Here is a 27,589-nt window from a genome sequence, read left to right as displayed (position 1 = left end):
CAGCCGGGGTTCTCCATCATGTCACAGAAAGCCAAATCATTATTTTATTGGCATACGATGCTTACAGATATAAAAAAGCACATAGCTAATTGTCGCACTTGTCAGGAAAACAAAGGGCACACGAAGACACCTGTCAGCCTAGGGGCTTATCCCGTGCCCAATCAACCCTTTGAAAGAGTACACTTAGATTTATTAACAAGGTTTTATGAGTCAGACAGAGGAAATAAGCACCTCTTAGTAATCACAGATGCCTTGACTCGATATACAGAATTGATAGCGCTTAAAACTAAAACCGCGATCGAATGCGCTAGGAAGTTTTACGAGTGCTACATTTGTAAACATGGAATTCCACGCATGATAATCTCTGACCCGGGTGGAGAATTCAATAATCATTTCCTTAACTCGTTGTGTGAATTCCTTTGCATAAAGAAAATCAATACCATGATCTACCACCCAGAGTCTAATGGGCTAGTGGAAAGAGCAAATAGAAAGGTTTTAAACATATTAAGAGTTACACTCGGGGGATTGGACCCCAACTGGGATATTGCCATACCTGCGGTCCTAAGCACTCTTAATCACTCATATCATGTGTCTATTAAAATGTCGCCGCACGAGGCACTGTACGGTACCCCAGCTAGAACGCCTTTCCTTGTATTAACGCCTACAACCAATTTATCAAATCCTCTAAAGGATGTTATGGATGCAAGCATAAGTCGATATAATATACTTCGTAAGAATTTAGAAGAATCACAAATCATAATGAAAAGAAATCATGATAAAATAGCTAAGCCAACTAAAATATATACCTTGGGTGATAAGGTATACATACAAGTATATGTACGCAAGGGACTCAACTACTAACTGATACCTAAGTCTGAAGGCCCGTTTAACATTTTCGAAATATTAATGGCCAATAGATTTAGAGTTCAAAACGTATCCCAACCCATTGATAAGAGAATCATACCATTGGCACACCTAAGAAATAATAATAATAAAAAAAAAAGATGGGTAGAAGGAAGTGAGGGAAATTTTTGTATCTATGAAACTTGTATAATAACTTATACATATATATAATATTTGTATGTAAACATTTTTCTTTAACATGAGTAATTACATATATTTTACTCATTGCAGGTTTCCAAAATGAAGCTTATATTGTTAGGAGTGGTACTGTTCGTTCAGACATCTTTGTCGTGTGGGAAGAGCGCTAAAACAAAAAAATTAGATTTTTCACATGGCACTATCATTGAAAGAACAGAAGACGTTTTCATTACAGCAAGCAATATAGTTATAGAAGTAGAAATGCAAGCGATTTTCCTCCCGGAGGATGACGTCATTAACCTAAAAAGCGACCTGTCGAGGTTCGCTGTATCGTTGAATGAAATGCACCAACGTCATTTTCCTGTTAATCCAGAGAGTCGCTAGCACAAACATAGCATTGCGGAAATGTTATCATACGACTTACAAAACAAAACTGCCGAGGCAGAAGGTCTGGCTCGAGATCTGCTGATGTGGACTGTGCAACACAATAGCCTAGAGAGACGCAACCCGTTTATCTTTGCTGCACTAAACATCTTTGGATCTGTTGCGAGTTTAGGCTTAGGAATTTCAAATCGTCTTAAAATTAATGATCAGAATAAGATAATTGAGTTTTTGCAACATGAAAACAAATTAGTTTTGTCATAACTTCGTAAAAAATTGTCATCAATTAATCAAATAATGAGTTTGGTGAACGAACATTCTAGTAATATCGATCAGATTATGGAAGTGCAACACTTGCTGGCAACGTTAGCGTATTATAGTTCGAAAGTAGATCATATCCGTACCAAAATTTCACATTTTATTGAGAAATCAAAAGACTATGTGGAAGCTATTACGCTAGCAACAAGGGGTGTTTTATCACCACATCTTTTGCCTATTAAAGATCTGACTTTAACTTTGGAGAACGGACGGGAGAAACTAGGTTATGTTCCTTTGTTAGACGCCCATAAGATAGAATTTTATTATAGTTTAATATCAGTAAGCGTTGAAAATTACAGGATCATGATTACAATTCCCTTTAATTCTTCTGATGCCTGGCAGGTATACAAAATTGCACCGTTCCCAACTTTCATGACGAATAACTCAAGTCCAGTAATATCCAATCTGACGGGACACGTATTGATTTCCCCTGATAAGGAAACATATACAGTCATCAAGGACTTATATAAATTCACTCACAGTTCAGATGCCATGAATAATAAAGTTTGTACAGCTGACTCCTTTGAATTCCATCATATATCAATGGATTCATGTGAGTTAGGTATAGTGCTAAACGGTTCTCTCTCCCATACACACGAAAGTTGTCTGAAAAAACTTTATCCTTTTGACGATAATAAGTTCAATTACAGGCTGAACAACGGATCGTGGATGCGATACGACAAGGAAGGTTTTCAAGTCTCGTGTCGTGACGGATCAACGGCCCATTCCCAGATCTTCGTTGCCGCTGACGGTTGCATCGGGACGTCCACGAACTACACGGTCCGCGGAGTTAACACTATCATCAGGGAACGGGCTTATTTCGCGAATTTCACGTGGACCAGCACTGTCATCCCATCCTTACCTCTCCCATACAACGCGAAGGTGGCTCATCGTTTGACGCAACTAGCTGAGATGGACCACATGTCGAGGACTTATGCAGAGGAGGATCTGCGTTACTACGTGTTGCTGGCCGTGATATGCGTTACGGTGGTGATTCTCATCGCCGCTAACATATTTGCTTGGCGTAGGTTGAGGCGAACACAGATGGATCTTCAGAGGACCGTTGTGCCACGTCCAGACAACACTCCTATCGCGCTGAAAGCATTTACCATTAGAGCCATTTGAAATTGGCCATTTCACTTGACTCGGAGGAAAATTGTCTGGAATTGAGTTGTGTGTGAAAAGCGGTCCGTACCCTGGCAATATGTATGACAAGAAACTCCGAGACATTGCATTTCATTATATATAATTAGAAATATGAACAGAAACAATACCATTATGGGCACGTAATAAAATATTGAAGCCTATATATTAAAATATCGGTGCGTGTACGTACCTGGAATCTATATCTTGTGCACAATTATAATATATCTATATCTTTACCAAGTGTAACAAATATTCTTAAACAGTTACCCATGATCATGTATAAATTATGTATCTCCACGGGGTAACAATTATTCTCAAACAAATTACCTATAACTATAACCATTCATGTATACTTGCTAACCTTTTATTTTTTGTGGTACCTCCTAATCATTTACTAACATTATGCCATATATAGCAAACATGGATCTGTAGTTTCCATGCATTTTTCTTTATTTATGAATATGTCTATTACATATGTATTTTTTTTACATATAATTTTTTGCATATTTTTCCTTAATCACTTTTTTATGGCTATGACTAAATATATATACGATCACACTCCTAGAAAACATATTTAACGTAACTTTTAATGTTCAGTGCTTGAATGGTAGCTGTCCGAGCTAATGTAATATATTACATTATAAATACAGATAAATTCCATATCTGTAAATAAACCCATGACCCAAGGGGTCATTGGCGAATTAGGAATGTAATCACAACGCCATAACAGGACGTGAAACTAGACCATGCTATGCAATGCTTGCAGTAGCCTGGTTTGCATTTGTCTGCATAAACACTTAGGATGTCTTGTAAACAGGTCACAACACCTTCCATGGGAAGCGGTTGACCTACTCACATGTAGCGGAAACACATGACTTCCGAGCCGTATGGCTACGTGTTCATTTATTCTTGTTATTTCTATAAACGCTGAGATAGCTAGTGTTATGCTATCGATGCGACCCTCTTGTAAATCAGTTCTACTTAGATTTCCCAACTGAGCGGTCATCCGACCAACCTTTCCTATACTCCAGTGATGGAGCTAAGAAATAAAGTTGTTAAGAAGTTAACTCAGTAAGTTTGAGTCATCTCCCTTATTCTGAAGAAGAACCAAAATCTACTAGATATCACTCGGACGAGAAGGGGAAAAGGAACCACAATGCTTGGGAATAACAGTCGCAAGAAAAGACATACAAACTGTCGCCGTCCTATACCATTGTAAGAGGTGGACAGCGGACAGTAAGACATAGAGTGCCTTTGGGTTCTGTCTTTGGAGTCTGGACTGTAAGCCATTGTATATTCCACTCATATTTGCTGCCCTATCATATCCTTGTCCACGCATATCATCTATGTTCAGGTTATTTGTATTAAGCATAGAGATCACTTCTTTCTCCAGTGCTTCACCAGTTGTTGATTGCACAGTGAATACTTGTATGAAACGTTCTTTTATTATTATTATTAAATTCATTCATTTCATCTATAATTTCGGATTTTGGCTTTGAACTGAAATAAAAGAGGTTTTCTACAGCAGGATATAAAACGTGGATTATCAGTAGACGTGCTTTGATACTTTACATTCCTTAGGGTACCATCAGTCCACCTAATAAGGTGCACTGTAGGCATTACTTGAGGTTCTTTGCAGCGTGCCTTCGGCCCTTAGCAGCAGCCTCTTTCGTTTTCTTTAGTATACCTCCTTGCAAATTCTCTTTCTTCGAGATTTTCCCCCTGTTACACCTTTCAAACCTTTTACTGTCAATCTCCGTGCCAGCGCTGAAGGGTCTCACAGGTCCCAGACGCCTCAATGGCGTGATCGGTATGGTCTTGGCCTGCCTCCTCGGTGGCAGCGAGTTCGACTCCCGGGCATTCCACTGAGGTGTTAGAGATGTGTATTTCTGCTGATGGAAGTTCACTCTCGACGTGGTTCGTAAGTCACGTAAAGCCGTTGGTCCTGTTGCTGAACAACCACTGGTTCCACACAACGTAAAAACACCATACAAACATACGCAGGTTCCAGTGCTTGGCCTTTGGTCTATATCATATATTCAATTCAATAAATGCTTAACAGAAGAGTGTTCCTGGAGATGTTAATTTATAGGCAGGCATCAGCTATACAAGTGGCAAAAGTTTATATTTGGTTGGATAATATTGCATAAAATTGCATTGAAAATCAGGTGTTCATTTTCCCTGGCGTAAGGTTAGTAGAATATTAAACTGTTTTGTTCTGTGAAATCATATGAACGTGAAAGGGTAAGTAGGAAATTTCGGCTTAATTGGTGATAAAGAAATAGATTAAAGATATCAGAAAAAAATAAACTTAAAGCTTACAGACTGCCTTTTAAAACGGAAAAGTGTCTTGTAAAGATTAAAACAAAAAACGAGATTAAACTAAAAACTTAAGCAAGGAGATCCCAAAAACTATCAGATGAGTTGGAGTGAGCGTAAAAACGAAAAAATTCCATTAGATTTAATAATTGAACCAAAATGCATTAACGTTTATACCTGAATTTAAATCAGTAAAGTAATTTGATTGAAGACTGCGAGCGAAATATCACAACTAGATGGGAAAAGAGAGAAGTCAAGCCTGAATAATTATCGGAGGTTAAAACATAAGCTTAACAGAAAAGATGCAAAAAGGGTTATGTTAACCAGCAGAGCTAGTTTAATGCCTTCCAGGTAAATGATAGAAGACTGGAAAGTCAACAAACTAAATCTTAACAGTTTTAGGCAGAAACAATAAATTTTGAGAATTCCTTACTTTATTATCAACGCACAATTGTATTAGGAGCAGTTTAATGTAGGTTATATTCCAAGCTTGACGAATTAAGCGTTGGAGTTTCGGGTATATGAAAGAGTTAGAGTTAGATTTAAGCAAGATTGAAACGATGGAATAGAAGCAATTAAAGGGAGTGATAAAGGATTGGGGGAAAGATAAGAAAACAGAAATAAATCAAAATTCAGTGTTGAAAATCTATGGAAAATTTAAGGAAATCATAAAATAAGAAACTTCGTATAACATCGAAAAATCTATGCTGCTTAGCAGAACTAGGCTGAACACACTACAGAACTAAATAACAGAAAACATGTAAGGGAGGAAGACGGTAAATGATAATTTGGAAAACAGTAAATGAGAACCTATAAGATTTTTTACTTTATTATTAGGAACAGTCATAATCTCAGCGGGCATATCGGGAAGATAAATAGGAGCTAATGGCAGATATTTTATGCTCAAATTTTTCTAAAGAGAGTAATGAGAATAGGAAAGAATTTGGTGCCACGAAAAAATAAAACGAAACAAACGCAACTGAGTAAAAAAAAAATATCAATGGAGCTCTTTAAAAGAATTAGATGCACATTACTACTACTACTACTACTTCTACTACCAGGCAGTACTAATGTTTTGTAAACGAATCTTTTCCTTTCAGAGTAAGAGGAAACGATCTAATTAAGACTCTTTCTGTAGCAGATTGACAAAGAAATGTACTTGTCTGGATGAGATGAAGACTAAATCTTGTTTTTAGTATGATTTATATGGTCTCTGCAGTTTAGCATCATATTAAATAGGTACTACCTACTACCTAAGTTCTTGAAATATTTACAGATGACATGCTGAACATCTTTGGCTACGTAAACTTGGTCCATGGTCTACCCAATTGTGATAGAAGGATTTGTCTACTCTATTTCCCACAGTAAGACCTATCATTTTATTAACTTGCTTTGGTTAATTTGTACGTTTAGTAGGCCTAAAATATAGGGTAAAAAACCGCATGGTACAGGGGTGGACCATGTACGATCAATGTGTACAACCCCAAGAAAAGTACATTATAACGTGTCCTGACACCGGAGTAGAGGTCTTTAGCTCCGTTTCTCACCAACAAAAAGTCGCGTCTGATGCCCATCTCCGATGTCAGGACGCGTTCTACCTAATGTACTTTTTGGGGGGTTGTACACATTGATCGTACATGATCCACCCCTGTACCATGCGGTTTTTTTACCCTAGGCTAGATTTGAACCCCCACTAAACTGTACGATTAGGTAGCAACCCGTTATCGACTTTCATTTTGTTTACCACATTTAAAAAGAAAAATCTAGCCTAGCTAGCCTAGTATAAGTAACTGTAAACTAGTAGGTACTATTACTACAGTGGTACCTCAAGATACAAAATTAATCCGTTCCGAGGCGGCCTTCGTATCATGAGTTTTTCGTATTTTGAACCGCATTTTACGTGTAAAATGCCTAATCCGTTCCAAGCCCTACAAAAACACCCCAGTAAATTATATTTCCAGGCCTACAACACATGTTCTAGGGTTACGACGCCGATCCGATAGAAGAAATACCTATGACTCCAAAAAGGCAAAATACTGTACATACTTGAGTAATATTCAACTGCATGTAATGTTCAATCCCATTTTCATTGCATATATTAGGACTTTAGCATATGTCCCATAACAATAAGCCTAGCCTATGTTAGCGGTTGCTACTGTAGCCTAGTCTATGATTCTGACATCAAAACCTAAGAAGCTAAAAGCTTAGAATATGCCAATAAAATGTATAAGTAATCAGTATGTACTCATTTCAAATAATTATTAATTAATCATTAACTATAATACACAAATAAACAAAAAAAAAACCTTCCAATCGATTGTTTACATTCAGCTCTTACGAGTACCGAACAAACGCCAAGCAATCACTTTTCCTAGACACAGTAAGCCATAAATTTTCATTAGTATCTCTCTTCAACTAATGAAACTTCCAAACAGTGTAATAACCATTCATTTCTATTCTTTATTCTATCTTTACCTAATGGAGATACCGAGTTACTGACAGCAATAATGAAACATATACGTAACGTAATATTGAAACAGAAGAAGAATTCTAAAAAATACGTATTTGTTGGCTTCGATGATAACAGTCTGATTTATTTTATATATTATGATATCTAATTCACGATTTTTTTATTAAATGTATTGCATGTACTTATTTCAAATAATTATTAAGTAACCATTAACTATAATAAACAAACAAAAAAAAAAGCTTCCAAACTTCTGTTTACATCCAGCACTTACGAGTATCGAACGATAGCCAAGCAATCACTTTTCCTAGTAGTACACATTAAGCCATAAATTTTCATTATCTCTCTTCAACTACTGAAACTACCAAACAGTATAATAACCATTCATTTCTATTCTTTATTCTATTTTTACCTAATGTTTTTTTTTTTATTAAATGTATTGCATGAATAAGTTTTTCAATTTACAGCATCTTTTTACCAATAGAATACTTAAAGCACAAGGGGTAGATGTTGACCAATAGGAGAGCAGGATCTTATGGGGTGACTAGCATCAGGAACCAATGGGAGAGCGGGAGGATGGTGGCGAGTTTACTCAGTTGGCAGCGCAGGAGTTTTAAAATTGTTCTCGGTGGTTCGGGCGAATCTTGGGACTTTACAGCAACAACCTTTCGTAACTTGAGCAATTTTCGTATGTAGAGCCGTAAAATTTTTCGTATTTGCTTTCGTATCTCAAGTTTTTCGTAAGTGGAGCCTTTCGTATGTCGAGGTACCACTGTACTATGACTCTTTGGACTTGAGAATATAATTTTCTATGTTTTAATGCATGGTTGGAACATTAATGACATTTATTTTGTTAGCAAATGACCTAACCTAGGTTAGCAGGCCTGTACCATAGGCCTATAGGTTAGCTATAATGCCTACTGTATTGCAATACCTAGTTTGAAAACATTCCTATTAACTTAACCTGGATGAGAACTACTATCAGTGGGAGTAAGGTCCCTGTACTACCTATTATTTAACTCATTTTTGTGTTTCTCACTATGGCTCCCCACCCCCCTGGCATTGTAGGATATAAATGTTGGGTCACTACCTATTTTGAAAAGTAACCATTTTCTAATGAAATGAATGTCCGAAATGTTCAAAACACACACATAAACATTGCAAAATGATATTTTTAATCCTGTAATGCAATTTTGGTTTAAAGCAAACTATAGGAATAGGTAATTAGAGTTTTAGAAATCTTGGAAACCCCCCCCCCCCCACCCTTATCCCCTAAAATCCTACAATTCTTGTGGTTCACATTGGAGAACCAAGGTTTTTGGGAAAGGGAAAACATAAAAAAGAGTGAAAGACGAGGATATATTTAGCCTAACATAACCAAGGACACTGGGTCCATAATTGGCTGTGAATGTCGCTCCCCCCCTCCCATAGTGCCCTACCGGTGCAAATGTAGGTGGGGGGGTCACATGGTTTGGCTTAGGCTTCCCCTTAAAGCTGGCCTCACACTAGGCATTTTTTTCTCGAGCAGCAAGCCGTTGCTGCCGAGAATGAAAAACCGGGAGCTTTTAGCTCGAGATTCTAGCTTCCCAGAAGGACGGGAAGCAGCCAGCACGAGCCGCAAGCCACAGCATAGTGTAAACAAACAAGATGGCTGCTGCTGATAAGACGTACTCTCCTGAGCCACTCTTGAACCCACAAACGTTTTTTGTTACTCTTGCATTCACGTAAGTTTCCGAGAAATAAAACACTGCAGCGCATTTTGCAACAGTCCGACAATTTCTGGGCGCCATGATGATATCAGCTGATCAGTTTTGTTTACTTTTTCCTATGGCTCCTCGAAACCACGAGTTCCTAGTGTGATGATACAACACTTTTGCTCGCGAGCATCGGCTGGATGCTGGCCAAAACCACAAGCAAGAAATGACTAGTGTGATACCAGCTTTAACTGTAGTAAGGATTTGAGTGGGATTACAACCTAACTAGACCTACCTTATCTGGTTGGCAAACTGAGTCCTTCCCAACCTCCCAAATGAGATTTGAACCCTCTTATCTATGTACGGCCTTCCTCACTTAACTTGACCTATGTTTTTGAAAACAACATAGGGCTTGTGTTGCAGCCTAACCTATTATAAGAAAAATAGGCCTAGTGTTGCAGCCTAACCTAGCTACAGCTAACCTACCTTAATCTAACTTGGCTACTACAGCGGATAATCCTACAGTTTAGGGGGATCTGAATTCATTGCATTACCTAAAGTCAGGATCAGCATATATTTATCAAATATTTATTGAGTCATGGAAAATAATGAAAAAAATTACCAGTTTATCTGCTTAATGAAACAGAGATGTAAAAAAACAAAGGGACTAAAGAATGAATGTAAATAAACAAAAAGATGTCTTAAGGGACACGAAACCATAGAATTTTGGTAAAATTGTAAATCTCTGCTTTTGTAAATGCATAAACTGCAAATTTTTTTTACCAAATTGAAAATAGGAAAGAAAACAAACACATAAACGGGGGCAGTGAATTTGGACCCCTAACTGTAGGATTACCCCGAAGTGAACATCAGAAATATTCAAAACAGACTAAAGCATACGAAAATCATATTTTCTACTAAAGAATAAGATTATGGTTTAAAGAAAATATTTGCAAATTGTTCTGCAAACTTTTCCATCATCATTAGAATCAGTACTTGTTATTTTAATCCTGTATATCCCCCCACCCAAAATCATCAGTTTCTCACTTTGGTCCCCCATACTTTTAGTATGTAACAGGTTTCAGTATCTTTAAATTCCTGTTGTGTTACTGAAATGAATATAAAAATTGTTCAAACACACAAATATTCAAATTAGCAAAAATAATCAAGAGAACACTGTACCAAAGAAACATAGACTGAAAACGGAAGCTTGTTGTTTCACGCAGCACCTAAATTCCAGAATCTCTCTTTTTATTATGTGAAACTTAGAACATGCAAGTAAAAAATATATCGAAGTTTCGTAAGTGCAATTAAGTTTTCCTTACATTGTATAATGCTGCATTAACAGCCATGGCCCAGTGGTGTCCTGTGTTGTTGCCTAACTTTAACTGTAGATAAAATAAAAACTAGTGCAGTTTTGTGTGTTTGGTGACTGGAGGGTGGATGATCAACATATCAATTTGCAACTCTCTAATCTTGGTAGTTTTTAAGATCTGAGGGTGTACAGAAAAAGTGCGGTTGGACAGACAAATAGCTTTCCCAATATTTTTCTATTACAAAAAACTAAAATAGCCATCTGATTTCAGTAAGTATTATACACACATGTACCCACATTTCCAGATGAAATTAAGGGGGCCGGCCAGAACCCCTATATATGGTGGTATAGGGCGAAAAATGCAAAATCATGAAAAAATTCATGGAGCTTCATAGGCAATTGAGAATACGTATATGAAATATTTCGTCAAAATTCCTCTTACTTTCGTAGTTACAGGGTAATTAGTAAACATAACTCAATAAGCCTAAAACATTCATCCGTACAAAAAAATGCAATATTTCTTCTGTTATCGTAAATTTTGATAATTATTAGCAAAGAAATTGTGAGAAATGGCATCTGTAGAGGTTCCATGGCTCGCAGAAGCGAGTATCTGGTTCAACCATGAATCAGTAGGACGACAGACTTCAAGTAGATTACACGTTCGAGTTTCACCTCGTGACATTTGCTTGCTTTTACGTATGTTTATGTATGTTTCGGCAAGAAGTTCATCATGCCAATGAGGAAAAGACAAGGAAAACATCTTGCTAACATACAGACGAAGAAAAATCGCTCAAGTATTATTACAGAATATCATAATATACGCGTAGTTAGTGAAGAGAGAGGGGAGGGTTGCCTAGTAACGCCCCCTTCTTGCCTGACAGCACACGTCACACTGTGCCCAAGGCTACGATCTTTGAGCAAAGAGATCTTCATTCATGATAAATAACATAGTTTTGGTTTTTTAATACCAAATGGAATATGAAATTCATAATAATCATGATTTATTAAATTGTCTATGTAAAAAGAGAGTACACCTTCGAGTTTCACCTCTGACATTCTCTTGCATTTACGTTTGTTTATCTTTGTTTCGGCAAGAAAGTCATCATGCCGAAGAGGAAAATACAAGGAAAACATCTCGCTAACATACAGAAGAAAATTCGCTGTAATAAGCCGAGTTAGTGAAGGGGAGTGAGGGGGTTACGTCGGAAGGAGTGCCCCATCTTGCCTCAAGCAGTGCCCCAGGCTACGATATATGAGCAAAGGGATCATCATTTATGATAATTATGATAAATAAAATAGTTTTGGTTTATTAATATACAAAAAAGAAATATACATTCATAATAATCATTATTTATTAACATTGTCTTTATAGAAATACGAAGGAAAACTTTGAACGCCCGTATCTCAAAACTATACTTATTGACCTTCAAAATCTATCTCCTCACTTAGTTTTAAAGCTTTAACATTGGAATTTGGTATATAACTCAGAAAGACATTATAGAACAATCAAATATAGCCCTTTTTTCCAATTTTTGTTTCGTCTTTTTTTATAATTTTTTTTCTCGTGATTTATAGGGTTGATTTTTTTTACCATATTGAAAAATTCATATCTAGCAAAAAAATGACTTTTAGAAAAAAACTCTCCATTTGATTGGAGGTCTACATCAGGTCTATATATGGTAGTAATCCCAGGTCTTAATATTAAATATCAAGGGAGGAGATAGAATTTGAAAAATGGTTATTTTCGGGATAAATTGCCCTGGCGTCACAAAACCGAAGGTCAGAGGCAAAAATCATATGCGGTTTGGAGATGTCCCAAGTCACCTTATTAAGTGGTATGAATGTCAAAGTCCTCTTGTTAAAAAACGGCATTAGCCGGCCGGCCCCCTTAAAAGCTATATTCTGAATATGTTATCCATCCTTACTTACCGTACCGTGCACTAAAGAGAAAATCTTATAGGGGGCCTCGTTCAGGTGAGTTTTGAAGCATAATCAAAGAAGTAAGAAAAAGTCCATTTGGGTAGAAAAACTCACTGGTAATTACGTATCTACCAAACAGTAAATTTGCACTAGATTTCTCTATGATTTTCATATTAAGTATGTAAAGGACACTTGGGAACAAAGTAAAGCAACTCCAGCATTGAGAACTGTATTTAAAGTAAAATTATATACTCATGTTTCTGGTATCATTTAACCATGACTTACCTTGCAGGCTTATGAAAAAATTGCTTAATATTTTTTTTTTTCAAATCCAGTCAGTCTAGTACTTTGAGAATTCAGTTTGATCTTTGTATTTTAGCATTGCAAATACTAGACCTAATTGTTCTGTGTATAGCCCAGATTCTAAACACAACTTTGTTTTTCAGCAATGTGAATACTGGGCCTAGCTGCTCTGTGTATGGCACAGATTCTAAACACAACAAAGCCAGTGACTGCAAATTATGACAAGGCATGCTAAATGAGAGGTAAGCTGTTGGTTATTTAGTTATTTACAGACATTCCTCTACTTAAGAATGAATTACATTCTGAACGGCTGTTTGTATCTTGATTTGTTCGAAAGTCACACTTGATATACCTAGAGTCTATACATACGTTACAATTTATGTTTTTTCATACTAAAATACAATTCTAGTACTGTAGTGTATTTTATAGAGGATTTTATTAATGCAAATTAAGCATACAGGGGGTCCTCGAGTTACGACATTGATCCGTTCTTAAGATGCGTCGTAACACGATTTTCAGCGTAAGTCGGAACATTAAAAAATACCACATGATTTAATGTAAATACGTATCAATAACAACGAGAGAACAATTCCTTACCTTTATTAATTTGGTTGGCTTGCACACTGGAGAGGAAGCTGCGGTACTGGAGAGACTGGGGGAGGTTAGTGAAGAGAAAAAGAACCTCCAGAAGATGCTGGAGATGCTGGGGCAGGTGAGTCTTGAGGTGAGATAGAACATACTGGAGATGCTGGGGCAGGTGAGTCTTGAGGTGAGGCAGAACCTACAGAAGGTGCTGGAGATGCTGGGGCAGGTGAGTCTGGGTTAGCAGAACATTCAGAAGGTGCTGGAGATTGTGGGGCAGGCGAGTCTGGGTTAGCAGAACATTCAGAAGGTGCTGGAGATTGTGGGGCAGGCGAGTCTGGATTAGCAAAGGCAGCTGAGGTAGAGGGTACAGGATCTCTTGCAGGCCTCTCTACCTTCTTAAAATACTGCTCCAGGTTATTCTGAACAGAGAGCAACCTCTTTTCATCCAAGATCTTGTAACACTGCATCAAATCCATGATGCCTCTGGAAACCCTAGTGAACCTGTCCAAGTTGGGATCCTGAGCCTCAAAAGTTGCCAACGCTTGCTGCAACTCTGCAAAACCTCTTGCCAAGTCCTGCCTTGTGAAAGCGTTAGGCTCTGGGGTGGGTGCTTCTTCTTCTTCCTCTATCATCTGCTTCTCCAGTTGTATCAGGTCCTCAGCAGATAACTCCTCGCCATGAGACTCCAGCAGCTCTGTAACATCATCAACCTCCATTTCCAAATTGATTTTCTTACTCAGGGCAACAACGTTCTTGACAACTTGCTGAACTGTGTCGTCAAACCCATGGAAATCATTCACAAATTGAGGACAAATTTTCTTCCAGACACCATTCATGTTTGTTTGCTTAACCTCCTCCCAGGAATCAGCAATGTTCTTTACAGCATCAAGGATGTTGTAGGATTTCCAAAAGTCCTTCAGAGTCAAGTCCTTCTTGGTTTCAGTTGCCTGTAAAGCCATAGCAATTGTCCTTCGTAGGTAGTAGGCCTTGAACGAAGCAATCACTCCTTGGTCCATAGGCTGTAAAAGGGCCGTGGTATTTGGTGGAAGGTAAACCACCTTGACATTAGGGTTGAAGTCTCCCAGCTGGGCAGGGTGTCCAGGGGCATTGTCCAGCACTAGCAACACCTTAAAGGGGATACCCTTGGAGGTGCAATACCGCTCCACACTTGGAACAAAATGATTCACGAACCAGCCCTCAAACACTGCAAGTGTCACCCATGCCTTCTTGTTGGACTTCCAAATTACTGGTAGTTGACCCTTCCAAATGCCCTTGAGTGCCCTTGGATTTTCAGCCTGATACACCAACAAGGGCTTCAGTTTGAAGTCGCCAGCAGCATTACCCCCAAGAAGTAAAGTTAGCCTCTCCTTGCTGGCTTTATGACCGGGTGCTGACTTCTCCTCCTTGGCGATGTAAGTGCGGTTAGGCATACGCTTCCAAAACAAACCTGTCTCATCCACGTTAAACACTTGCTGAGCAGAATAACCCCCCTCCTTAATTATCTCAGACAACGCTTTAGGAAATTCACTTGCTGCTTTCTCATCCCCACTAGCAGCTTCACCTTGCACTTTAAGGTTATGGTAATTGGCGAGCCTTAAATCGCATAAACCAACCCCTACTAGCCACAAACTCTTCACTTTCACTTCCCTCCCCCTTTTCTTTTTTCAACGCTTCAAACAATCTTTTCGCCTTCTCCTGAATCACCATAAGGCTGACTGGGATACGCCGTTGATTTTGGTCTTCCAACCAAAGCACCAATAACCTTTCCATTTCAATTATTAGACCACTACGCTGCTTGGTTATCACTGTCGCTTTCATAGGAGCAGATCCTTTCACATGTTCAACGATGTGCTCTTTATCTTTGATAATGGTAGCAACGGTCGAACGGCTAAGACCAAGCGAGCGGCCAATGTTTGTTGGCGTTTCTCCCTTCTCAGATCGCTTTATAATGTCCACTTTAATTTCCATGGTGATGGCCTTTCTTTTCTTCGATGCACTACCATCAGAAGAGTCCGCCTTGCGCTTGGGAGCCATAACAAAGAGCAAAAAGTTACAAAAACGATACAACACGAGGGAGAGAGGCAGCGTAAACAACCAAAATGGCGTATGGGCGAGGAAAGAGCGTAGCGAAGCGAAGCGACGCCGTCCTCTCCCCCACAAAGCGTATTCTTCCGCCGTGCGCCCGGAACTAGTTCGCGTTTGTTTACGTCGCTTACGACGCTAAACCGCATAAGACGGAACGACGCATAATATTATTTTTTATATTTTTATGGGGGCGCGTTCATAACCACGAAACATCGCAAGTCGAGACCAGCGTAACCCGAGGACTTACTGTATTATGATAATACCAGTACATGAAAGTATAGTTTTAATTTATGATCACAGTTGTTTGTATCTCTGAAACTTTGTAAGTTGAAAGTTTGTAAGTAGAGGAGTGTCTGTATACATATATTGTAACTGAGGATTTCTGTATTACAGTGGTACATAGCTTAATGAGTTTTCTCTTTTAAATTTAAATGGGAGCCTCTCCAGACTGAAGAATATATGTTTTTATTTTCTAAAAAATTTACATAAAACCCAATTCATGCATGTATTGTATGTAAAACATCAAGAATGCGAACAAAATAGTTATAATGAGCAATTTAGAATGACTACTGTGATACACCAGCATATGTAGACTGTCTTACCAGCCTGTGAACACATGTCCTGACCATGGTTACCACATAAAAGGAAAACCAAAAGGCATAAGGCTTAGAAGGATAACTATTTTGATAATAATATTTTTTAACAGTGTATTATATCTTAATAAACATATCCTATAGTGTTGTAGCTGAAAAATTTGAAGTGTGTGCAGACTGGGGACTATAATTACATGCGTATGCAGTGGTCCCCCCGTATTTGCGGGAGATGCCTACCAGACCCCCCCCATGAATAGTTAGAACCTGCGAATGTTTGGAACCCCTATAAAAACGCTAAAAACAGCCTATTTTGTTAGTTAAAACTTAAGAAAAACCCACTAAAAATGTTTATACTTGGTTTTTTAATAGTTTTATCACAAGAAGTACATTTTATGATGAAATTGATAAAAAGCCCAGGAATTTGTGGATATTTCTCGTAGAAAAATACTACGAATGTGCAAATTTTCTGTGGATAATGCGGGGAAACGTTCCCGAGAGAAATCCGCGAATCTGTGAGTCCGTGAATCCGGAGAATGCGAATACCAGGGTTTCCACTGTATATGTTCTGGTAAAATTGGACAATAACATGATAATTGTCCAATTTGTGTGAGAAATATAACTAAAAAAAAGAAATGATTGAAATGGGCTTTGAGCAGTTTATAGCAGACTGAATACATACTATATTACATACCTAGACTAACCCAATGGTATCTTAACACATGGCTTACCATGGCTCCCACTAAACAAAGAATGTCCCAGAAATATATCCTAACCTACCCTTCTTTCAAACTTTTTGTAACTAGGGTGCCATACTCTTACCTGGCTGGGGGTAGGGTCTTTGCCTGCTGGACTTCTCCCTTCCATTTTCCTTAATGTAGCAGCCCCCCCCCCAAAAAAAAAAAAAAAAAAAAAAAATGAGTCTTCGTGCCTTATCTTATTCAACGAGAGCCAAGCATTCAACAACAGCATGGCTTTTCCTATGTTCTGAAGATTTTTTATATTTTCAACCGTTTCTGAGATTATACACCCCAGTCTGCAGTTAGTCCCCAAATTATTTTTGCTAGGTATATTGAAAATTTGTTAAGATTTTTTTATGATCCATTCAATCATTGGGTCATTGGCAAGGACCTAAATTTGTTATGAAAAGCCATACACTATGATCCAAGATTTCATACTAGTGATAACTTTGACCAGATAACAGGAAACCAAAATCTCAGTAATATTATTGAGGCTTAAATATGAAAAAAAATCTTTTTCATTTATTTTTAAATATATAATTCTGAAAATTAATATACTTTAAATAATTATGTATATGATTCTATATACACTGTATAATAGTAATATGTAAAATGACATGTATACAAGTATTATATAATGGATGAATGTTTGTATGTAAATATATATAGTAAAATACTGCACAGTATCTCATAACTGCTAATTTTAAAGACGGGGAACATACTGATCATTTATTTTCGTAAAGGTACTAAAAATATTTAGATAAGAAACATGTAAGGCATTAAATTTTAAAGTTTTGTGATCATTATCAGTTTACTGACCGACTTGTTTCTTTCAGACATCTGTTGGTAGTGATTCCCAAGGCACTAAAAGCAAGGTCTAATTCAGCAAGACTAACAATAAATGGTGGTTTAGAAGGAGCAGAGTGATGGCTCCCTGAAGGAATCAGAAAGACATGTAAGTTATGAACTGAATGTATAAATTAGTGTTAAGAGTTGAATTATTGAAAATTATATTGATATACTGAACACTGAAAATTTGGAATAATTCTGTTGATTCTTCTCACTTCACTGTAGTCTGTCTTTATTGGTTTTTAGTATGAGATATGAAGCAAATTTGTCCTTCATTTTTTTTAACAGACCAGCAGTTTTTATCAGATGCTGATTCACCTTCCAGCATAGCATAATATCTTTGGAGACCATAGGTAGTGGAGGCATGTAGTTGAGTAAGGACCTATAGTCACTTTCAACTCATCTATCCATCCACAGTTGATGATGTGGCATGTGCTCATGGGTAACTCATGATTTTCTCAAAATTATCGTTTCCAATATCGGTGTCTAATTGTGACAAACTTTCCAACTATTTCTTCATTAACAAAACAAGAACCCTCACACCTTATATAAATCATCAGTATGTCAATTTGTATCAATGATATACCTATACATACAAGCACAGGAAAGACAAGCTTTTATCAGACAGTCTATTAACATCAAATACAAATGATTGTTGGGCTCTCAATAATTACATTTTATCTCACTGGTATAGCCCAGGCTACGTGTAGACCGTTGCCTACATACTGTTCAGATCATAAGATTCCCTTATCATTCAAACTTTATGCTATGTACAGTTTCATTTCATGAATATAAACATAACTTTATTTGATTTTAAAGCTATATCAGTGTTCATAAACTGGAAATGAACTGTTAATGAAGCTGACCACGAGAACATGAGGCATTGATAGGCAAATGATGGACCTATATTATTCATTCATTACATATTTAATTTTACTTGCCTTTTAAACACACTTTCATTTTACAGGAGTCAATATTACTCTCCTATTTTAACCATTATTTATTCTTTCTAACTAAGTGAAGTTACAGTGTCATACATTTAAAAATAATATGTCTTGGCTAGTCGTATATGCTGTACTATATGTGTCATCAACACACAAGGATGATGGGATTTCAGTGAGATCTGAAAATTTTGCTAATAAGTTACTTGGCAAAATACTCCTGAAATTGCTTAGTTACTGAGCTAGTATAACAATTAGCATGCTCAAGGAAAAACTATCTAAATAGGCAAAGTATTCTGAAAAGAAAATGCAATACCACTGCTGTGCATTAACTGACATTTCCTGCCTTCTCGTCAATGTTCCAGTGGCTGTGCCTTTCACCTGCCTCGGCAACCTCCTAGACAACAATATTTCATGCTAATTCAAATATGCCACCCATTTAATTTACATGAAAAAAATTGTTAGAATACACCTTATTTGCACTCACAGAGCTAGATGTTTTTTTTATTTACATGCAATTAGATAAAAATGATATTGTTAAGATACAATAAAGTTTGTTCATACTTACCTGGCAGATATATATATAGCTGTATTCTCTGAAGTCCGACAGAATTTCTAAAAACTTACGACACACGTAGTGGGAGTAGGGTGGTTAGTACCCATTCCCGCCGCTGGGAGGCGGGTATCAGGAACCATTCCCATTTTCTATCAGATTTCTATCTCCACTGTCTCCTGAGGGGAGGTGGGTGGGTACTTAAAATATATATAGTATCTGCCAGGTAAGTATGAACAAACTTTATTGTATCTTAACAATATCATTTTGTTCATGAAACTTACCTGTCAGATATATATATAGCTGAATCCCACCTTTGGCGGTGGGAGAGACAGAAAAGGATTTAGGAAACATATATATGTAGATGATTGACATCTTGGTTCCTTACCTGTTAGCATAGCTGACTTCGTGATTACTGTCACCCAAGCCTGCATCTGCTTCACTAGAGTTACCAACAAGGTAGAGACCTGTGTAGTTGGTGCGCTCTAGATGATCTGCCAACGGGGACGAGACCACAATGTGACTAGACCATGACCATACTCAAGAGGACAACGAGGCAAAATCACCACCTAAGTTAGCCTAATCAAATACTCCCATATACCAAAGGCTAAAAGAAGGGAAGACCGCATCGGCGGCCGACCCTACAACCATAAACATTACGAACATTAAAAACTCACCTACCCTTTCTATGGGAAAGGATGAGTGCTACCTCCTGCCCCCAAGATAGTGTCTGCGGCGACGTATGGTCCAAGAGAGTAACAGTTCTCATATGTCGTTCTGACCTCCCGTAAATAGTGCGAGGCGAACACCGAGTTACTTCTCCAAAAAGTGGCACTTAAAATATCTTTGAGAGCCATATTTTTCTGAAAGGCTAAAGAAGTCGAAATAGCCCTTACTTCATGAGCGTTAACTTTTAACAGCTTAAAGTCTCTATCTTGACAATAAGCGTGCGCCTCCTTAATGGTGTTCCTCAAAAAGAATGCCAGTGCATTCTTAGACATGGGCATATTAGGCCTCTTAACCGAACACCATAAGTTCTCCGCAGAACCTCTACACTCCTTTGTCCTACGAAGATATTCTTTAAGAGCCCTAACAGGACACAGGACTCTTTCTGGCTCTTGACCAATAATTTCTGCCATACCTTTTATTTCGAACGTCTTAGGCCAAGGGTTGGAAGGGTTCTCATTCTTAGCCAGGAATGACATACTCAAAGAGCAGATTGCATTATGCCCTTTGAAGCCAACGTGTTTACTAATCGCCTGTATCTCGCTAACCCTCTTCGCCGTCGCCAGAGCAGTTAGGAATACAGTCTTCTTCGTCAAATCTCGCAAAGAGGCAGAGTAAATAGGTTCGAAACGGCTTGACGTTAAAAACTTGAGAACCACGTCCAGATTCCACGAAGGCAACTTAGCCATCGGTACCTTGGTGGTCTCAAAAGATTTCAGTAGATCATGTAGGTCTTTATTATTAGCAAGGTCAAGACCTCTATGTCGAAAAACTACAGACAGACTTCTGTAGCCTTTAATGGTTGACACTGCGAGCTTCAAATCTCGTCTGAGATAAAGAAGGAAGTCGGCGATCTGGCTCACAGAGGTCGTGGTAGAGGAAACTCCTTTCTTCCTACACCAGCTCCTAAAAGCTGCCCACTTCGACTGGTAAACCGCGATTGACGAAGGTCTTCTCGCGGTGGCGATAGCTTTAGCCACAGGTTTCGAAAAACCTCTCGCTCTGGCCAACTTCTGGATAGTCTGAACGCAGTCAGACTCAGAGCGGAGAGGTTTTTGTGGTACCTCTCGAAGTGGGGCTGTTTGAGTAGATCTCTCCTTAACGGAAGAGATCTCAGAAAATCCACCAGGTAGGACATCACCTCTGTGAACCAGATCGCTGCAGGCCAAAAGGGGGCGATTAACGTCAACCTCGTCCCCTCCGAAGCTGTGAACTTTCTCATCACTTTCCCCTTCCCCCAGAATCTTTGAAAGGGGGAAAATGCGTAGAGGTCTAGGCCCGTCCAATCCCATAACAGGGCGTCCACTGCTACTGCCCCCAGGATCGAGAACTGGGGAGCAGTAAAGAGGAAGTCTCGCCGTCCTTGCGGTTGCAAAAACGTCCACCAAGGGCGTCCCCAAAGACTCCACAGCTCCTGGCATACGTCCTGATTGAGGGTCCACTCTGTCGGCAGCAACTGACCTTGTCGACTGAGGAGATCCGCCCGGACGTTCTCGACTCCGGCAATGAACCTTGTCAAGATCGTGATCTCTCTTGTCTTCGCCCAAATCAGAATTTCCTTCGCTAGAGCGAACAGGGAGTGAGAGTGAGTTCCTCCTTGTTTCTTCAAGTATGCCAGGGCTGTGGTATTGTCCGAGTTGACTTGAACTACTCGACGGGAGACTTTGTCCTGAAAGAACTGGAGCGCTAATTGAACCGCTGCCAGCTCCTTGAAGTTGATGTGCCAGGCTAACTGTTCCCCTTCTCTAGGTGCCTGACACTTCCTCCCCCCCTCGTGTTGCTCCCCACCCCGTGGATGACGCGTCGGAGAACAACACTAGGTCGGGGTTCCGAAGCTTGAGGATATGCCCTCTGAGAGCTTTAACGGATCGAGCCACCATCTTAGATGGCTCTTCACCTCTTCTGAGATGGTTAGGATCATATCGAAGTTGTCCTTCTCTGTCCAATTGTCCGACAGGAAGAACTGAAGAGGTCGGAGATGTAGCCTCCCCAGGGAAACAAACTTCTCCAGCGAGGAAATGGTCCCCAGCAGACTCATCCATTCCCTCACCGAGCATGAATCCTTCCCTAGAAAGGCTGACACTTTCTCTATGCCTTGTTGCTGACGTTCCTGGGACGGAAAAGCCCGAAAAGCCACTGAATCCATCTGAATCCCCAGATACACGATGGACTGTGTTGGGGTCAGATGTGACTTTTCGAAGTTCACCAGAAGTCCCAGGGACGCAGCTAAAGACAGAGTCGTTTTCAGGTCCTTCAGGCACCGGGTCTGCGAAGAAGCTCGGATGAGCCAGTTGTCCAAGTATAGCGAGATCCTGATGTTGGAAAGATGGAGCCACCTCGCCACATTCTTCATTAAGATGGTGAACACAAATGGGGCCGTACTCAGACCGAAACAGAGAGCCCTGAACTGAAACTCCTTTCCTTTCAGGACGAACCGAAGGTACTTCATAGACTGGGGGTGTATCGGGACGTGAAAGTATGCGTCCTGAAGATCGAGTGATACCATCCAATCCCCAGGTCTTAAGGCCCCCAGAACTGACTGAGGTGTCTCCATCTTGAACTTTTGCTTTTCTATAAAGAGGTTCAGACGACTTACGTCCAAGACTGGCCGCCACCCTCCCGAGTGTTTCGGAACAAGAAACAATCTGTCGTAAAATCCTGGCGTAGCCAGGTCTAAGACCTGTTCCACTGCTCGTTTCTCGAGCATCTGCTCGAGCAGATCGAAAAGAATCCTTTGCTTTTCTTGAGGATACGACGGGGACAAGTCCCTGGGAGTGGAAGTCAGAGGGGGAGGCTTTACGAACGGAATCTTGTACCCCTTCTCTATGATGTTGAGAGACCAGGTGTCTGCCTCTCTTTCTCTCCAGGCTCCTCCAAACAACTGAAGCCTGGCTCCTACCGGTGACTGAAGGCACGCATTCTCACTTCTTGCCCCTGGACTTAGCCGGGGCTCTACCCCTTGGAAGACCTCTTCCTCGGGATACAGATCTAGCTGAAGATCCTCCACGAAAGGACTTCTGCTTCTTAAAAGACTGAACTCCTGAAGACGTGGAAGGGACAGCAGGACGTCTCGACGACTGCGTCAAAAGGTCTTGAGTAGCTTTCTCCTGCAGACTTACTGCCAGATCCTTCACCAAAGCCTGGGGGAAGAGATGACTCGAGAACGGCGCATACAAAAGTTCTGTCTTCTGTGCGGGAGAGACAGACTTAGCCGCAAAATTACAATACAGCGATCTCTTCTTCAACACGCCTGCTGAAAAATGAGATGCTAATTCCTCTGAGCCATCCCTGACGGCCTTGTCCATGCATGACAATACACTGGACAGCTCCCCCAAGCTGATTGAATCTGGCTTACGCGACTGGTTGTCTAGTACTCCTAGACACCAGTCTAAGAAGTTAAAAACTTCTAAGGATCTAAACAGACCCTTCAACAGATGATCCATCTCTGACGTAGTCCACGACACCTTCGCTGAGGCTAACAGAGCTCTTCTTGAAGCATCAACAACGCTGGCGAAATCACCCTGTGCTGAAGTCAGAACCTTCAAACCTAACTCCTCACCGGTTTCATACCACATCCCTGCCTTACCGCTAAGCCTAGACGGAGGCAGGGCAAAAGTGGTGCTTCCTTTAGCTTTCCTAGTCTCCATCCAAGTGTTAACTTTCCGGAAAGCCCTCTTGGTAGACAAAGACGTTTTCATCTTAACAAACCCTGGTGTCTTCTTAGCTTTCGACGACGAAAACTGCGATGGAGGAGAAGGAGGAGCAGCAGGAAGGAAGGTATCTCCAAAAGAATCACGGAGCAGCCGAGCCAAGACTTGATAGTCTGAAGAAGACGACGTCGAGGGTTGTTCTTCATCAACCTCCTCCGAAGAACAGCTCAATTCCCCTTCTTCCTTACCCGAGTTAAACTCCGAAGAAAGAGGTAGAAGACCTTTCACTCCAAGTCTCCTATCAGACCGATGACGAGAAGAAGAGGGTAACGTATCCTTAACCGAATCGTTAGCCGATACAGGAACAGCAACTACAACTTGAGTAGAACGCGAAGTAGAAGGAAGACGTGTAGCGTCATCTAAAGACTCGGGAACAACGTCCGATCGAGAGCGAACTTCCGTACTCGCATCCAAGACGCTCCTACGACGATGTCTATTAGCGTCCAGCAGAGCGTCTAATCTAGCGTCCCTCCGAGCGTCCAACGAAGCGTCCAAATCAGCGTCCAACTGAGCGTCCAACGAAGCGTCCAAAGAAGCGATGAGCGGAGCGTCCCTCCTAGCGTCCCTCGAAGCGTCTCTACGATCGTCCCGCGAAGAGACAGGAATAGACACTTGACGAGCGTCCCGATGAACGTCAACACAAGCATGACGAAGCGAAGCGGTGCGTACCAAATTCCGTCCGTCAGAAACTAAAGCATCTTCATCAGAAACGTCGATGTCAGAACGCCGAGCGTCCTCACGTCGAGAAGAGAGGGCAGAATGAAGAAACCTCTCTCTCTCCTGACGTTTACTTCCACCTCTAGACAAACGCTGGGGAGAACGAAGTCTAGACGACGAAATACCATGAAACGGGGACGAAAGACGAGCAGGCGGAGAAGACTGTCTTGATCTCTTGATCGGAAGTCTATCGTCCTTCTTACGGCCAGAAACCGTTTCCTTCTGCTTAAGTAAAGCATTTAGTTGTCGCTGCATAGCAAGGATTATCTCCGTCTGCGAAGGATCTATACGAGGAGAAGAGCCATGCCTGCGAGAAGGTGAGGGGCAAGGGGACGCCTTCTTCCTTCTCCCAGGAACAGCCTTTGCTCTAGAGCGCGGGCCTGGGGGCGCTCAAAGACGTCATCATCGGAAGACGACCTAGCCTTCTTCTGGGGCGGAAAGGACACGCTTTCCGGAGAAGAATGCCACTCCGACAAAGCATGACGTGAAGCGTCCTGATCTTGAAACGTCCTCTTCAAAGGTCGCGAATCCGAACGAGATTCCCACCCCTTGCGCGGGGAGGACGCGTCGGAAGACGAGAAACAATCCTTTAGGACACGTGCTCGAGCACGCTCCTTAGCAGCCTGGGAAGCGTCAACAGGTACTGCTGAAGGGACGTCAGATCGGTGGGGGAGCCCCGTAACCCTCCTTCGGCCTTCGACATGCCCTCTCCCTGAGTCCTGGGAGTCCGGCAGAGGTCCCAGCCTAGAGGCGCTATAGGGCCGATCTGACGCCCCCTCCACTTCACTAGGGGCACTATCACTACACTTAGCACTTTCCCTGTTTTCAAGGGCTAGAACCTTAGATTCCAGAGTTTTCAAAGAATCTAAAATAAGCGAAAGGGCATTACCCTCCGCAGACACCACTTGAGGGCCCGAAGGCAACACTACGGGGTTAGGAGTCACAAAATCTAAAGAAGGGTTAGAAGGGGTTACATTATTACCCTGTCTACTACCCGATTTACTCCTGGAGGAAGACCTCCTGATCCTATCACGCTCTAATTTATTTACATAGGATTCATAAGTCTTCCATTGAGCATCATTCAAACTTTCACACTCCGTGCAGCGAAAATCATACCTACACACTTGCCCCCTACAACCTTTACACACTGTGTGAGGATCAACCAAAGCTTTTGGTAACCTCACCTTGCATTCGTCTTTCATACACACTCTGGCACTAGCCGAACTAGAACCTGACATCTTTAAGGAAAAAACCAAGCCAAAATCAAAAACAATCCAAAGTCACGTATGCCAAGCTATCGATCCAAAAACAAATAACCAAAAAGTCAAGAGGATACTCAAGCAAAGAAAGTTTTCCAAAATCCTGAGGCGGAGGTGCTGCAAACAGATGTTTACAACACCGGCGACAGAAGAAATCTGATAGAAAATGGGAATGGTTCCTGATACCCGCCTCCCAGCGGCGGGAATGGGTACTAACCACCCTACTCCCACTACGTGTGTCGTAAGTTTTTAGAAATTCTGTCGGACTTCAGAGAATACAGCTATATATATATCTGACAGGTAAGTTTCATGAACAAACCTAATTATGTGTATTGAATGCTCATTATTCATTTGTGTTTGTTCTACATAGACTGTTTGGTACAAGCTTGTCTTCTGTGCTTGTCATATTATCGATATAAATTGCCTGTTTATGGTCCATATAAGAAGGTGTGAGGGGTTTTGCATGTATGTATAAGTATTCCGATGTACTGGTACTAAAGAAATAGTTTACATCTTTATCACAATAAGCCTATGATTTTGGAAACATTAATTTCACTCAATCACGAGGTAGCTATGCATATTGTCACATCCACTAAAAATCTACAATGGTGAGTGGACAGAAGGAATGAAATAGACTATATTAGTGAAGTCTTCTGCTCACGTGAACTACCTGGGTCACTACATTATTGGCTAACATGTTACATGCACTGGTCTGTAAGAAAAATTTTCCTCCATTTCGTACAAATGTTCTTTTATTCATCATTTATTTTCTCTTCATTTTCAGGAGTGTGTTTAATGCTTTATTTATTTTTTATGTACTTCTAAATAGAGTTACGAGAATGGAAAACATGGGAATATAATATCAAGAGTATTCATGAAGAAAAGGTTCACCTAACATAGAATGCCAATGAGTGCATCCTTGAAGTAAAACTACAACAGGCAAACATTGCGTGTCTAGATACGCTTTGTTAAAAATAAAGCTCGGGAACAAATGACTGGAAGAACTTACAAAGATAGATACAAAAATAGATACATTTATCTAATCTTGTAAGCAACATCAATTTATAACCCATGTGGATAAAAAGAAAAATAACATGTTGGGAAGATGAGCTCTTGAATGTTGAAACGTACATTATTATGAATGTATGAAAAATAATGGGAATTGGTACAATATTCCACTTCAAGATCTTTGTTCTTGGAGTACCATCCAAATGAGGAGATCAGTGTACTTTAAAGGCATTTGAAGGAGTGCCTTGACTAACTGATTCTTGTTTAGCAAGTAGGCTCTGCATAGAGTAAGTTTTGCAAATTTTTACTTTTAATGTAATTTTAAAATTTGTTGTTCTTAAATACTGTACTTTCATATTGTAAAAGGACTAGTTTCTTCATAAGGAGGATACTCAAGTTCACTACTGATCATGAAGGTAGGTTTGGTTACTTCATCAGTGTGTATCCTCCTAGTCATCATCAGTGGCGGACTGGGTCTAAAAATTGTGGTTGCCAGGTGGCAAAAGAGGGGGCCCACTCCAACCCTCAGCCATAATACTATAATAGAGTTCACATAACGAATACATAAAATATTTGAAAATGCGCATGTGGAAACACAGAAGACAAATTATTGGAACGTTTATTTTTTACTAATAAGTGTAAATCACCTAGACATAATGTAAAGTAATACCAAATATAAATACATAATTGCTTAGTTGAATTTCTAACCAAACGTTTAATGACATGTAAAGTAGTTATTTTGAAATGTTTGCAAACTAAAAATGTAATCCAATAAACCTGTAAAGAAAATCAAGAAGATACATATAGCCTGCATTCTTTATACGTTTTCTACTTAAGTTTTCTTTCAAATAATTTAGACATACCATTGATCAGACATATGTCAAATTTTATCACCTTCCCTTTATTTAGTCTAGCCCATCAA

The 27,589-nt window shown here is 40.0% G+C and overlaps 1 long non-coding RNA gene across 3 annotated transcripts; it reads left to right on the top strand.

Moving 5' to 3' along the window:
- The first annotated feature begins 6,230 nt into the window (after nucleotides 1-6,230).
- On the top strand, nucleotides 6,231-27,357 carry LOC135225856 (uncharacterized). Of its 3 annotated transcripts, none has more exons than XR_010317104.1 (5): nucleotides 6,231-6,306; nucleotides 6,482-6,569; nucleotides 13,048-13,146; nucleotides 17,741-17,859; nucleotides 18,042-19,420. It is a non-coding gene; the product is annotated as an uncharacterized LOC135225856 (long non-coding RNA). The 3 variants fall into 3 exon arrangements; XR_010317103.1 differs by lacking the exon at nucleotides 18,042-19,420 and adding an exon at nucleotides 26,444-27,357 and having other exon boundaries at nucleotides 6,278-6,360; XR_010317102.1 differs by having other exon boundaries at nucleotides 6,278-6,360.
- Nucleotides 27,358-27,589: the final 232 nt, after the last annotated feature.

This window comes from Macrobrachium nipponense, chromosome 13, assembly GCF_015104395.2.
Source record: "Macrobrachium nipponense isolate FS-2020 chromosome 13, ASM1510439v2, whole genome shotgun sequence".
NCBI lineage: Eukaryota > Metazoa > Arthropoda > Malacostraca > Decapoda > Palaemonidae > Macrobrachium > Macrobrachium nipponense.
The sequence above is the reverse complement of the archived record's forward strand: the minus strand, read 5'-3'. Positions and strand labels throughout refer to the sequence as shown.